This window comes from Sarcophilus harrisii, chromosome 3 (genome assembly GCF_902635505.1).
Source record: "Sarcophilus harrisii chromosome 3, mSarHar1.11, whole genome shotgun sequence".
Lineage (NCBI taxonomy): Eukaryota > Metazoa > Chordata > Mammalia > Dasyuromorphia > Dasyuridae > Sarcophilus > Sarcophilus harrisii.
Genome location: NC_045428.1, coordinates 404,678,163 through 404,691,096, shown reverse-complemented (window position 1 = coordinate 404,691,096; position 12,934 = coordinate 404,678,163).

The following is a 12,934-nucleotide window of genomic DNA, read 5'->3' as shown; positions in this document are numbered from 1 at the left end:
TGACTTAATAAATTATTTGGGACTCACGGGAGCTCCCACAGAGTCTACAACTGCTTATTAACCTTATGCACTGATTTTTTTAAACATATTGCAACAATTTGTATCTGTTCTTTATCTAAGGAAAAATTGGTACATGGAGATGTTAGGGTTTTCTTGAGACATTCCAGTTCCAAATAAATTGCCAAAAAAAAAAAAAAAAAAAAAAAGGCAACAAAAACTCTACTTTATATCATCCTATGACATATAATGTCCTTGTGGTCTTTATGACATTTATAGTTTTGTTTTTTTTTTTTTTAATCTTTACTATTTAGCTAATCCTAGACACATCCTCTCAGGAAGTTAGGCTCAAATGATTATTTTGGGGGAGAGGAACTGGGGAGGGGACCCAGAAGCGGTTTTGTACAATATTTTCCTTTTATTATTGTGCCACAGTTCCCTGTGCTTGTCCGGCCTTAGTTCCCCTAAATTGTCCTGCCTCAGTTTCCCTAAATTGTCCTGCCTCAGTTTCTCTGGATTATTCTGCCTCAATCCCCCTGGTTGCAACCTCCCTTCCTGACCATTAGGACTGAGATAATTAGGAGTGTAGCTGACCATACCTATCTCAGATACCAAATTGGTATCTCTATCTCTAAGTTCCAGACTTCCTGGCTCTAGTTGGACACCTCTTTTACTCCCAATTTGTAAGAATTTATGGTCCTACCCTCAACCTGTCAGAACCATTTTGATGGTCTGGTTCGTTTCTTGGAAATTTTCATTCTCAGTGTTCTGACTCCACCCCTGCCTTTGTCTACCCTGATTGCTTAAAGCCATATATATATAAAAACGATTAGAATCTCCTTCCTTGCTGATGCTTAAGCTGCTACTGAAGATGCTGCTGCTGAATGCTTTGAGACATCAGCCTTGGGACCAAAATGAATCCTTTGGCCCCAGACAATCTCTCCCTCTCAGAAATCCAAATAAAATATTAAAAACTCTCTAATCTCTATCTTGCCTCAGTTTCTCTGGCATTATATTATGAGTAAAATAGGAAGTTGAGGCTCCATGAGATTAAGTGACTGGCCCATTTTATCCAGGTCCAATGTAGAAATGCTTTGAAGTAGGATATCTCTGAATACAGAGCTTGGGCTCTTTCTATTAGACCACAGAATCTATCTTTGTACTGTGTATAACTTCTCAATTCTTCTTATTGTTGTGCCACAATTCTCTTGTATTATCCTTCCTCAGTTTCCCTAATTGTTCTGACTCAGTTTCCCTGAATTGTCCTGTCTCAGTTTCCCTGAATTGTTCTGCCTTAGTTCCTAATTGTTCTGGTCAATACTGCAATAGCACCCTTCCCTCTTAATTATCAGAATATTTGATAAGGATACAAAATCTTATGTTTTAGAATATCAGGAAATCCCAGTCTATCAGAATATCAGATACTGTTTTATCCGATGTCTCTCCCCATCTCCAGGGTGCCTCCCCCCATTATGTTACTCTCATCTTTGGTGGCTAACCCCACCCTGTCAGAGTCCCATTCCCGCTCTTAGCCCCCTGACTCTGCCTTTGTCTCGGTCTACCCCCTGAGTCTGATCTATGTGTATATAGGTCATTGAAAACTCACATTGTTCGCTGGATTCTTGGAGACGATAGTCTCATTCAGGCCTGGGACCAAACCATGGATCTATTTGGTCCCAGTAAATCTCTCCCTTTCTTTTTCTTTTTCTTTTTTTTTTTTTTTTTAATTTTTAATTTTTTTATTTAATAGCCTTTTATTTACAGGTTATATGTATGGGTAACTTTACAGCATTGACAATTGCCAAACCTCTTGTTCCAATTTTTCACCTCTTACCCCCCCACCCCCTCCCCCAGATGGCAGGATGACCAGTAGATGTTAAATATATTAAAATATAAATTAGATACACAATAAGTATTCATGACCAAATCGTTATTTCGCTGTACAAATAGAATCAGACTCTGAAATAGTGTACAATTATCTTGTGAAGGAAATCAAAAATGCAGGTGGGCAAAAATATGGGGATTGGGAATTCAATGTAATGGTTTTTAGTCATCTCCCAGAGTTCTTTCGCTGGGTGTAGCTGGTTCAGTCCATTACTGCTCCATTGGAAATGATTTGGTTGATCTCATTGCTGAGGATGGCCAGGTCCATCAGAACTGGTCATCATATAGTATTGTTGTTGAAGTATATAATGATCTCCTGGTCCTACTCATTTCACTCAGCATCAGTTCACGTAAGTCTCTCCAGGCCTTTCTGAAATCATCCTTTTGGTCATTTCTTAAAGAACAATAATATTCCATAATATTCATATACCACAATTTATTCAGCCATTCTCCAACTGATGGGCATCCACTCAGTTTCCAGTTTCTAGCCACTACAAAGAGGGCTGCCGCAAACATTCGTGCACATACAGGTCCCTTTCCCTTCTTTATGATCTCTTTGGGATATAAGCCCAGTAATCTCTTCCTTTCAAATAAAATACTAAATACTCTCTAATCTCTATCTTGCCTCAGTTTCTCCAGCATTATATTTTGGAGGCTTCCCACCGAGATATTAGAAAATGAGAGCAAGATTAGAGATTAAAGACCTTAGGATCTCCACCTTGGGTCTTGGGGTGGCTGGAGATCTGAGTTCTTGGCCTGAAGAGGCCAGCCCTCTGGATTTGTTTCCAGAGTCTCCAGGGGAGAGAACAGTTTTCAGCCACAGCCCAAAGGTGGGCACCCCCATTTCAGCCACAGGAAAGTAAGCCTGGATATTTTAGGACATAATCTGATCTGTTTCTTTGTTCTGTCTGTCTGTGCTAGCATCTGGATTCTCAGAATTACGGGCACCAATGGGTGTTAAATTCTGAGTAGTGTCCACTGAACGCAGCGTGGCACTACCTGGGTATCTTCTAAGACACATCTGGTCTGATCTGACTCTGAGCACTTTTTTGGGCACTCTCTGGTTATGTGTGTTAAATGTTTTGTTTAATGTTGTAATTGTGCAATCTGTGTGATCTATGTTCTGTGATATGTTTGCCTTATCTGTCTGGTTTAAGAACAATCATTAAGAAATTTGGGAATTGGTTATTTTAATGTCACAACTGTACTTAGTATAAAATTTGCTTGTGGTTTCTAACTCCTTAACCTGTTGCACTGATCTGTAAGAACAGAAACATTTTGGCTATTTTTAAACTGGCTGATGGTTTTTTCTTTGGAGCAGTTTTCAAAGCCTGCTATTAGGATTTCAAGGGAAAAAGCATTAAAACCTTAGGATTCATATTCAAGCCTGGCCTCCATTGGGCTAGGTAGATAATGCCTCAGGAGGACAAAGAAGTTTATGCTAATTGTTTTGGAATTCAGGCAGGAGAAAACATTTGAATAGGAATTTTAGGATGATTCTGAAATTGTGGGAAATAATTTTACTATTGCCTGTGCATGCTAGATTTGTTTATTCTGATTATAAGATCTTGGAATTTGTTTGAATACTGAAACATTTATTACTAAAGAGGAAAAAGAAAAAACGTGTCTATTTTAGGAATGGCAGAAAATGTTTTTCCTCAAGAAGCAGCCTGCTAGTAGGATTAAAGAGAAAGAGCAATAAAATTCAAGCTTAGCTTGGGGTGGACAATAAATCTCTAGAGATAAAAAAGATGCTAATTGCTGTCAGAAAAACACTCAGGCAGAAGGAAAAAAAAAAACTTATTTTAAAAAAAGCTGTATTTAGTTTGGTTCAGAGTTTGTTACCTATATTGTAACATTATATGTTATGCTTTAAATCCAGCTCTACTGGACATATGGGCTTTATGGAATCATTTAGTTATTCACTGTATTGTGAATCTTAAAAGTTTTGAAGGAAAGGAGAATGCAGGTGATTTATGAAGGATTGATTTGTTGGAGCAATTAAAGGTTTGCATGATTTTGTGAGGAGAAAGTATTAGGAAGGTATTTGGGAATAGAAAGAAGAGGTGGGGGAGGGAGAAAATGGAGAGGATCTTTTGTCTTCAAAGATGAAAATTAAACTAACCCCCTCCCCCTGCTTTCTGCTACTTTAGCAATGGTTTGTTTAAGGCATGTAGCTGAGGGAAAGAGAAGAGTTAGGTAGGAAAAGAAAGAGGAAAGTTTTTAATGGAGGGATTTCTGTGTGGGGAACATTGAGTGGGACACAGGAAAGAATCTTTTGTCCAGTGATGCAGTCTAGCTCGCCTTCCCTCCCCGCTACCCCTTTGGAGGTGAAGTGGGGGGAAAGGTGGCTACATGGAATTCCCTCCCCCCCCACTAAGTGTGTTCCAGCTACTTTCTTGCAGAGGCTTACAAGACAAGCCCACTTTTAAGTTAATTGACTGAATATTTATTTCTTTGATACATAAAGCTTTCCTTGATTAAGGAATATGGTCATAAATGTGATCTATAATTTGGTAAGGTTATTTCTAAAAGTTTAATTGATAATTTAAAGAATCTTTCAGATTCTTTTATGTGGAATTGGATATTCTGTATAAGTTTTACTTGACTGTATTGATTGTATCCTGAGATTATGCCCATCATTTAAAAGACTTCTGAAAATAATAGGTTTTTTTCTTTGTCCTTTTGAAAATGTTTCTATTACAGACAATATGCAATTTGAGATATTTGTCTATGTATTAGGTATTTCAAAAGCAAACTGATTTGGATGTATAATGTTCACTTATGAAACATCTACTTAAATATGAAAGATAACGTGTGAACTTACTGAGACAAATTCTTACTATTATAAACATAAGGTTATGGTAAATATCTGTTTAGAATTTATCTGAAACTTTGGTTAATCAGATTTGTTATCGGAAGTAAAATTTCTTGGGCTTATAGTTAATGCTATTTGGGACTTGTAAAGCTCCATCCTCTTACAGTTAGTGGGACAATTAACTGGAAAAATGAATTATAGCTATTTTATCCTGTATGTGCTGAAAGTTGAGTTTTAAGTGCTTATGTTATGGTTATGTCCCTGCATTTTTTCCTCCTGTGACCGATGTCTGTGATCAGAGCACTGGTCAATAGAAACTGCTAATGCAATTCAATTATGTCATACCTTGTTGTTTCCAATCTGGTTGTATGTAATCATTACATCCTAAATACTTGGGCTAATAAGTATTTAGCCTAATCACCTATCTCTTACTGGATATTGTGTGTATGATATTCAAGTTTTTTTTTTTTTTTTAAAGGTTTCCAACTAATGACAGGACAATTAGCACAGTGAGACCTAACTACTATTTATTTGGGACTATAGCTGACAGCCATTTGCCTGTCCTGTTAAGCAAACCCATCTCTTCACATAGGAAGCTGCTGGCTTTTCACATTTTACAGCAGTCTGGTGAACCAAATCTTTCTACCTCAGACTGTTCTAACCTTTATTTGTTAGATTTGTGGTTTTTTGTTGTTCTAGATTTTGGTAAAATTATAGATTACTGAACCACTTTTGGGACATGGACCGGCCCATCTGAAGCTTTGGTTTCAGGCAGCATGGCCACTCCTATCCCCATCCCTGTACTGAGCGTCTCCACCCATCCTCAGCATGAAGCAGTTTTTGAGAGACCATTGTCCCTGCTTCTATTGTACTTTGGACTGATATGGGGAATTTAGGAACCCTGATTGGGTCATCTGTTACTGTGTGTTTAAGATTTGGTATGGAAATTGTTAAAACTGTGTAACTATTGCTGTTATGTTTGAAGAATTTTTAGGAAACTTACTGTACTGGTCTGTTGTGTATAAGAATTTTGATTCATTCTTGGGACTTATATGTAGAATGGTTATTTGATAATTCCTTTCTTTGAAAAAAAAAGGGGGGGGGAAGAAGAGATAGGAAATTGGGGAAACTGATGTATTTTTCTCAAAATACCTGAAAGAATGGGCATCCTATTCTGCCCCCCCACCCTCTCATTAGTTCAGATTGAATTGGAAATCATTTAAACAGTCCTTTTTGTTTTTACTCCTTGCTTAAATTTACTGGACTATGATTTGCTGGATATGCTTTAACTTTGAAATCCCTTATTCTGCTGGAATTGCCCTGGCAGACTCAGTTTTGGGAATTATTTTTTAGAAACAACCAGAAATCAGACACCTATCTGGGGACTGGCAGTCTCTCTGATCTGTTTCTTTACTCCTGTAACCCCAGTTCCTTAATTAGTATTTCAGCATTCTGAAAGGACCTTGTAGTTTGGTATCAGGCCTCTAATAGTTCAGCGTTGCCTACCTTGATCTAACTGTGCATAATCTGCTCAGAAATCTGGGTCCTATTTGCAGTTCCTGTTCTATAGAGAGAGGACAGGTGGAGCTATTCCAGGCCCCACTTTTGTCCCCCTTTGGAGTCCCTGACAGACTTAGGGGCAGGACTTGGGGATGGGCAGCAGGACTGTCCTGAGCACTGCTACTCCCTATATAAGCAGAGGCTGAGTAAAAAGCACAAATGACTACAGATCTAACTCACAGTGAACTGTACACCTCAAACTGGATTCTCTGACTGAGATGCCCCAATTGCAAAGGACCTGACATGGTAGCAACAGGGAGCCTTTGTATTGCTGATTAACTCTGGGGTTATCAGAGAGAGACTTGTCCTTGTCATAAGTCCTTGCATTTTTCTAGTTTTATTTTGGTTTATTTGCTTTACATAGGATTGGTCAAAATTATGGTGCTAAGACCTATCCAGAGAAAGGTAATTCAATGATTTGAATATTCAGAAGAGAGAGAGAGAGAGAGAGAGAGAGTGTGTGTGGAATGTTGTGCCACAGCTCTCTTTTGTTGTCCTGACTCAGTTTCCCTAATTGTCCTGACTCAGTTTCCCTAATTGTTTTGCTTCAATTTATAATTTTTTTGCTCAGTCCTCTGAAAATCACCCCTCCCTTTTAATCAGAATCTTTGATAAAGATAAAAGATCTATGTTTTAGAATATCCGAATGCCTTTCCCCATCCCAAGTTATCAGAATATCAAATACCGCTCTCAGCACCCTGACTCCGCCCCTGCCTCAGTCTATCCCCTGTATCTGAGCCATGCGTATATATGTCATTGAAAACTCACATTATTTATAGGATACTTGGAGACAATAGTCTCATTCAGCCCTGGGCCAAACCATGAATCCATTTGGTCCCAGTAAATCTCTCCCTTTCAAATAAATACTCTCTAATCTCTATCTTGCCTCAGTTTCTCCAGCATTATATTATGTAGTTCTTTTTCTATTCTGTCTCAATAACTCAGGTCATGCTCTGTTAGAGCTCAGTCAATAAAAATCATAAAACTAAAGTAAGCACAGAGACATGTACAGTATTCTATTAAAGGGAACACACTTTTAAGGGAGCTATGGGTGATACTCATGAAAGCCCACAAGATGGATTAAAATTGCAAATGATATCTTATTAGTTCTATTCATATTGTGTGGTCTTTGAGCAGAAGAAAAACAAGAAGGAGCAGGAGGAGGAGGAAGAAGAAGAGGGGGAGGAGGAGGAAAAGAAAAAAAGGAGAATGTTATTTCCCCCAAAATATCAAGATCATATCTGGAGGTCAGGGAATCATCAAGTAGATAAAGCTAAAATATTGTATCATTCCCTTTATCCCCTTATTTCAGGGATTTCATTAATACTGACTAAATAGGCTTCTCACTTCAGCAAATATGGCCCATGATCAAATTCTTATTTCAATACCACCACACTTAGCTTGCAAAAATTTCACATTTAAATGAATATTTTGGTTTTCAGCTTCTATGATATTTCATAAAAGAGACTTTGGCATCTTTTTCATTTTGAGCATCCATCCTTTTCATTTTGTGCCCAACAAATCTTTATTATCAGTCAACAGGGTAGCATTGAGTTGTTGTTTTTTTAAACCCCATTACCTTTCCAAGTAATTGTATGCTTATATCATAGAGCTTTGGAAATGCCTTCCTTTTGGTGTCTAGTTATTCTGGCTTGTCTGTCTATGCCTGAAAACTGAGCTGCTCCTGAATTTTAGTGTCTCCTTCAGAAAGGAGGAAACTGTTAACTGCAAATCCACCAGCTGGATAGACTTTTCATTCCTTTTCAATTTTTTTTTTCATTTATTGTCCGTTTATTGTTCTGGGTCTGATTTATTGGGTTGAACCGTACATTTGGGATGCTACAGGCCCATTGTATGTACCCTTTGATTACCCCTTATGGAGATTAGGAGCCAACAACTTTCTAATGAACATATTATTATGCTATGCTGGCCAGTGCTAATTAGAGGATGATCATGTGTATTGCCTTATTTCCATTCCATTCATTTAGATTAATTGGGCATTTAATTGAGGACAATGTGAAAGAAATTTGAATTTGTATTTAGAGGATGGTTTAAGGTACCGTCATGCATATACACATAGTAGGTACTGGTGAAAGCATTCATTAGATAATTTTCAGTATTTGGTAAATTAGGAAAACTGAGTGTGAGTACAGTTTATTTTGTAGTATGTATATATTTTAATTTCTAAGTATACTCAGAAATATTGACCAAGTTTATAATTTATCATCTCTCCCATCTCTCTCATCACTCTTGTTACTATATGGAATGTAGGTGAGTTCTACATTCCCAGGAAATATTGTCTAATACTTCAAGGAGTGTGCTTGAACCAGTTCCAATCAGTTTAAGTTTAAAAGTGTGTGCTATATCTACTTCCCCACCCCACCCCCCAAGAGAATCAATTATTAAACATTTATCAGAATATCCCTAAATATAACTAAGAGAAAATTAGAAAACATAGGCCAGGTGATAATTTTTTTGAGGATTTTCTGATAGGCAGAATCTATAATGGGAAATTCAGGTTCACACAACATCTAAGGAGAAAAGGAATGTCAGAGGGTATCTAATCCAACCTAAATCTAACCAAAAACATATTCTACAACATACTTCTTAAGTGGTCATCCATATAATCTTTCCTTGAAGAACTCAAATCAGGGATCCCGCTACTTGCCTGAGTCAATCCATCCTATTTTCATATAGCTATAATTTCTATGAAACTTTTCCCTAAATCAAATGTAAATTTTCCAACTTCACTCATGGTTCTTAATTTTGCCCTCCAGGGCCAAATAATCTATTTCCTCTTCACCTCACATTCCAAATACTTGAAATTATTGTGTCCTTCCTCAGCTAAACCCCTCAAGTGTTAACCAATACTTGTATGATCACAATTATGGTTTCTCTCCTTTGAATATTCTACAATTTTTCAAATACTAGTAGAATTAATATTTAATTTTTTTTTTATTTTCTCCTGTCTTACTTCTTATGTCTTATCGTATTAATACTTTAACCCCTTTAATCATATGTCTCTAGCTTAAATCATTTTCTTGTTTCTCTTTTTTGGGGGTTAGGTTGGCTAGGGTAAAGTTATAAAAGTGTGCATTATAATATGATTTTTATCATATAATATCATAATATATTATATTTATATATTCATATATCTATTACCATTTTGTACAAATGTTAGTTTAATGAGTTTCTAAATCCTTGGCAAACCAATGAAAAATTTAATGAAAAGATTCTTAATTTATGTATTTTATTCCTTTACTACAGAGAGTCAAAGAAAGCATAGGACCAAAATTATGAGATGATGTGATAATACTTTTAATTTTATATGCATATGTATCTACGTGTCCAATCAAAGTCAAAGCAATACTATTTTCTTTTCCATATTTTCATACTTTTACTAAAAATGTCCATGTATCATGTGAATACTGTATTAAATAATTAAAAAAAATAAGATGTAGCGTTTCACTTCTCTTATTCTCCTGCAAACAATTGTACTTTTGGCTTCTGGACAGCTGGAATGCAAATGCTAGTAAATTTTGCTATTTAGATACAATTTTCAGATGAATTGAATGATAGGTGACATTGAAGAATAGCAGATTAGTGGAATTTTCTGTATATCTTAGGGCTGCTTTTGAAGGAATAAAGAAAAGGAGCAGGGATAAGATTTAATATGTCAAGGGCAAAAAATGAGTGTGATATATTGGGAGTGAAGATGAGTGGGAGAAACCATTGTCTAAATATGAGAAAGGAGTTTCCTCCCATATTCTTTGCATCCTGAAAAGCACTTTGGTATTGCAAATTGAGCACTGGGTTTGGCAACAGAAAGATCTGGGTTTAAGACCTTTTTTAGGCATATGACTGCTGTGTGATCCTGCTCAAATCACTTTGAGTTTTTGGGTCTCAGTTCCCACCCCCAGTTTTGTAAAATATAAAAAAAATAATTATAATAGCTATTACAAAGTTGTTACGGGAGTCAAATAAGATAATGTATCTCAAATAAGATAATGTTTGAAAAATTGTTTTCAAATGGGATTTGAACAGTTTAATCTTGAAAATAAATTATGCCATAAATATAAAGACAAATCATCTCATAAAAGATGAAGACTTTGTTGTGCCAAAGTTCCCTTTTAATGTCGTGACCCAGCTTCTCCAATTATCCCATTTAGTTATTCTGCCTCAGGTTATAACCTTTCCCTCTTAAGATTTGATGAGACAAAGGTCTACCTCAGCTGCTCTGCCCCCAAACCCCAGGCTGTAATCATTCCCTCTTAAATGGTCGATGAGATAAAGGTTTTCTATCTTTAGGTTATAGACATTCCTTCTTAATGTTTGACAGGATAAAGGTTTACCAATTTTAGATGTCATTAGAATATTAGTAACCTCCCTCCATTGTGTCATCCTAGGGGCCTCCCCCACCATTAGGTTATCCCCACCTAGGTTCCTCCCCCATTATGTCATTGTTCTTGTTATCCTATGAAAGGCTTGCCATCTGATGCTTCAGTGCTGGACTCTTTTGAGATGATAGTCTCATCCAGCCCTGGGACCAAACATGGATCCATTGGTCCCAGTATCTCTCCATTTAATAAACCATTGAATTGGTCTCTAATCTCTGTCTTGCTCAGTTTCTTCAGCATTACAACTTCATTTGTATGTCAACATTTTGATAGCTTAGAGAGGCCGGAGAAAGAATTTTTTAAAATGAAAAACTTGCTATGAACAGACAGTTTCAAGGGCAGAAAATGACAATGGATTATGCTGAGAACTTAGATTTACATGGCATTATGGTCCTTTAGTTCTCTTTGCATAATATATTTTCAAGACTAAACATAATGAAAAATCATCAACTATTTGGAGATTGAAGGATATTTTCTTTTTTATAAAAAAAGAAAGAAAGTTGATTTCTTGGGGAAAATTTGTAAATTGCTATTTTTAAAGTAAAATATGAGTCATTAAGAAGCAGGAAACTAATTTAAACCATTGAAAGATAATGGAAGTATAATCTGAGACTGTCAAAATTGAGGAAACAGCAGGAGGATAAAAAAAAATCCTACTAGCTTCTGCCACAGACACTATTAGAAGCAATGGTCAGTTGATAGTTTTGAACTATATGATTTCTGATTGACCGAAGAAAAATGTAACCTAATTAGACAAGAGGATCAGTCCCAAATATTGCTCTTCAGGGCCACAAAGAGCTTAAGAAACTTTTTAGTGATACCAGTTCTTTGCTGACCCCTTCTGGTTTGAGAAGAAATAGCCAAAGTAGGAAAGACGGGTACTGCTGCTGATATTTTATTAAGAGCTGACTTATTTAAGAGATTTTTAAAGAATTGACGAGATTCGTTTGTCAACTTGAGCTGTTTGTTATAAATTCCATTTTGATTTAACAACAAAGCAGTCTGGAGTAGACTGGCCAGGTTGGTCTATAGCACCTACAGACAGCAAGTTTGATTAACTTTGCAGTGCTTTGAGTTAAAGGGCATTCCAATTCAAATTAAGAAGTGGCATTTTCTTTCTTTTTAAAATTTATTTATTTTAAATACACATTGTTTTATGAATCATGTTGGGAGAGAAAAATCAGAACAAAGGGGTAAAAAAACATGGGAGAGAAAAAAAAACCAGAAAAAAAAATAAATGAAGACAGCATGTATTGAATTACATTCAATCTCCGTAGTTCTTTTTCTGGATGCAGATGGCATTTTCTATCCAAAATCTTTTGGGATTGTCAGTGGTTCAGTGATCCACTGAGAAGAAATAAGTCCTTCATAGTTGATCATTGCACATTCCTGTTGTTATTATGTACAATGTATTCCTGGTTCTGCTTGTTTTGCTTAATATCAGTTCCTGTAAATCTGTGCAGTCTTTCTAAAATCGGTTTGTTCAGCATTTTTTATAGAACAATAATATTCCACTACCTTCATAAAGCACAACTTGGTCAGCCATTCCCCAACTGATGGGCATCTGCTTATTTTCCAATTCTTTGACGCACAAAGAACTGCTACAAACATTTTTGCATATGGAGGTCCTTCTCCCTTCTTTACAATTTACTTGGTATGCAGACCCAGTAGTGGCACTGCTGAGTCAAAGGGGATAAACAGTTTGATAATCCTTTGGGCATAGTTCAAAATTGCTGTCCAGAATAATTGGAACATTTCATAACTCCACCATTGTTCATTCTTTCTCAGCAGTACCCTCAGTATCTATGGGGAAGAGTGGGTATACAATTAAAAAGAATCTGGCAGGGAAGCACATGAAGAAAGAGAAAGATGTGTCCAGGGTAGCCTATAGCAATGGACTGTTCTATTTGGGAACAACTTGTATTAGTGTCCCAGTTTTCCTACATCCCCTCTAATATTTGTCATTATCTTTTCCTCTCATCTTAGCCAATCTGAGAAGTATGAGGTGCTACATCAGAATTGTTTTAATTTACATTTATCTAATCAATAGTGATGTAAAGCATTTTTTCATATAATAATAGATGGCTTTAATGTCATCATCTGAAAACTGTTTGTTCATATCCTTTGACCATTTATCAATTGGGGAATGACTTTAAATTTGATATTTTTGATATTTTCTTTTTTATAAAAAAAGAAAGAATTTAATACTGTTCTTCATATATTTTAGAAATGAGGCCTTTATCAGAAACACTGGCTGTAAAAATTTTTCCCAGCTTTG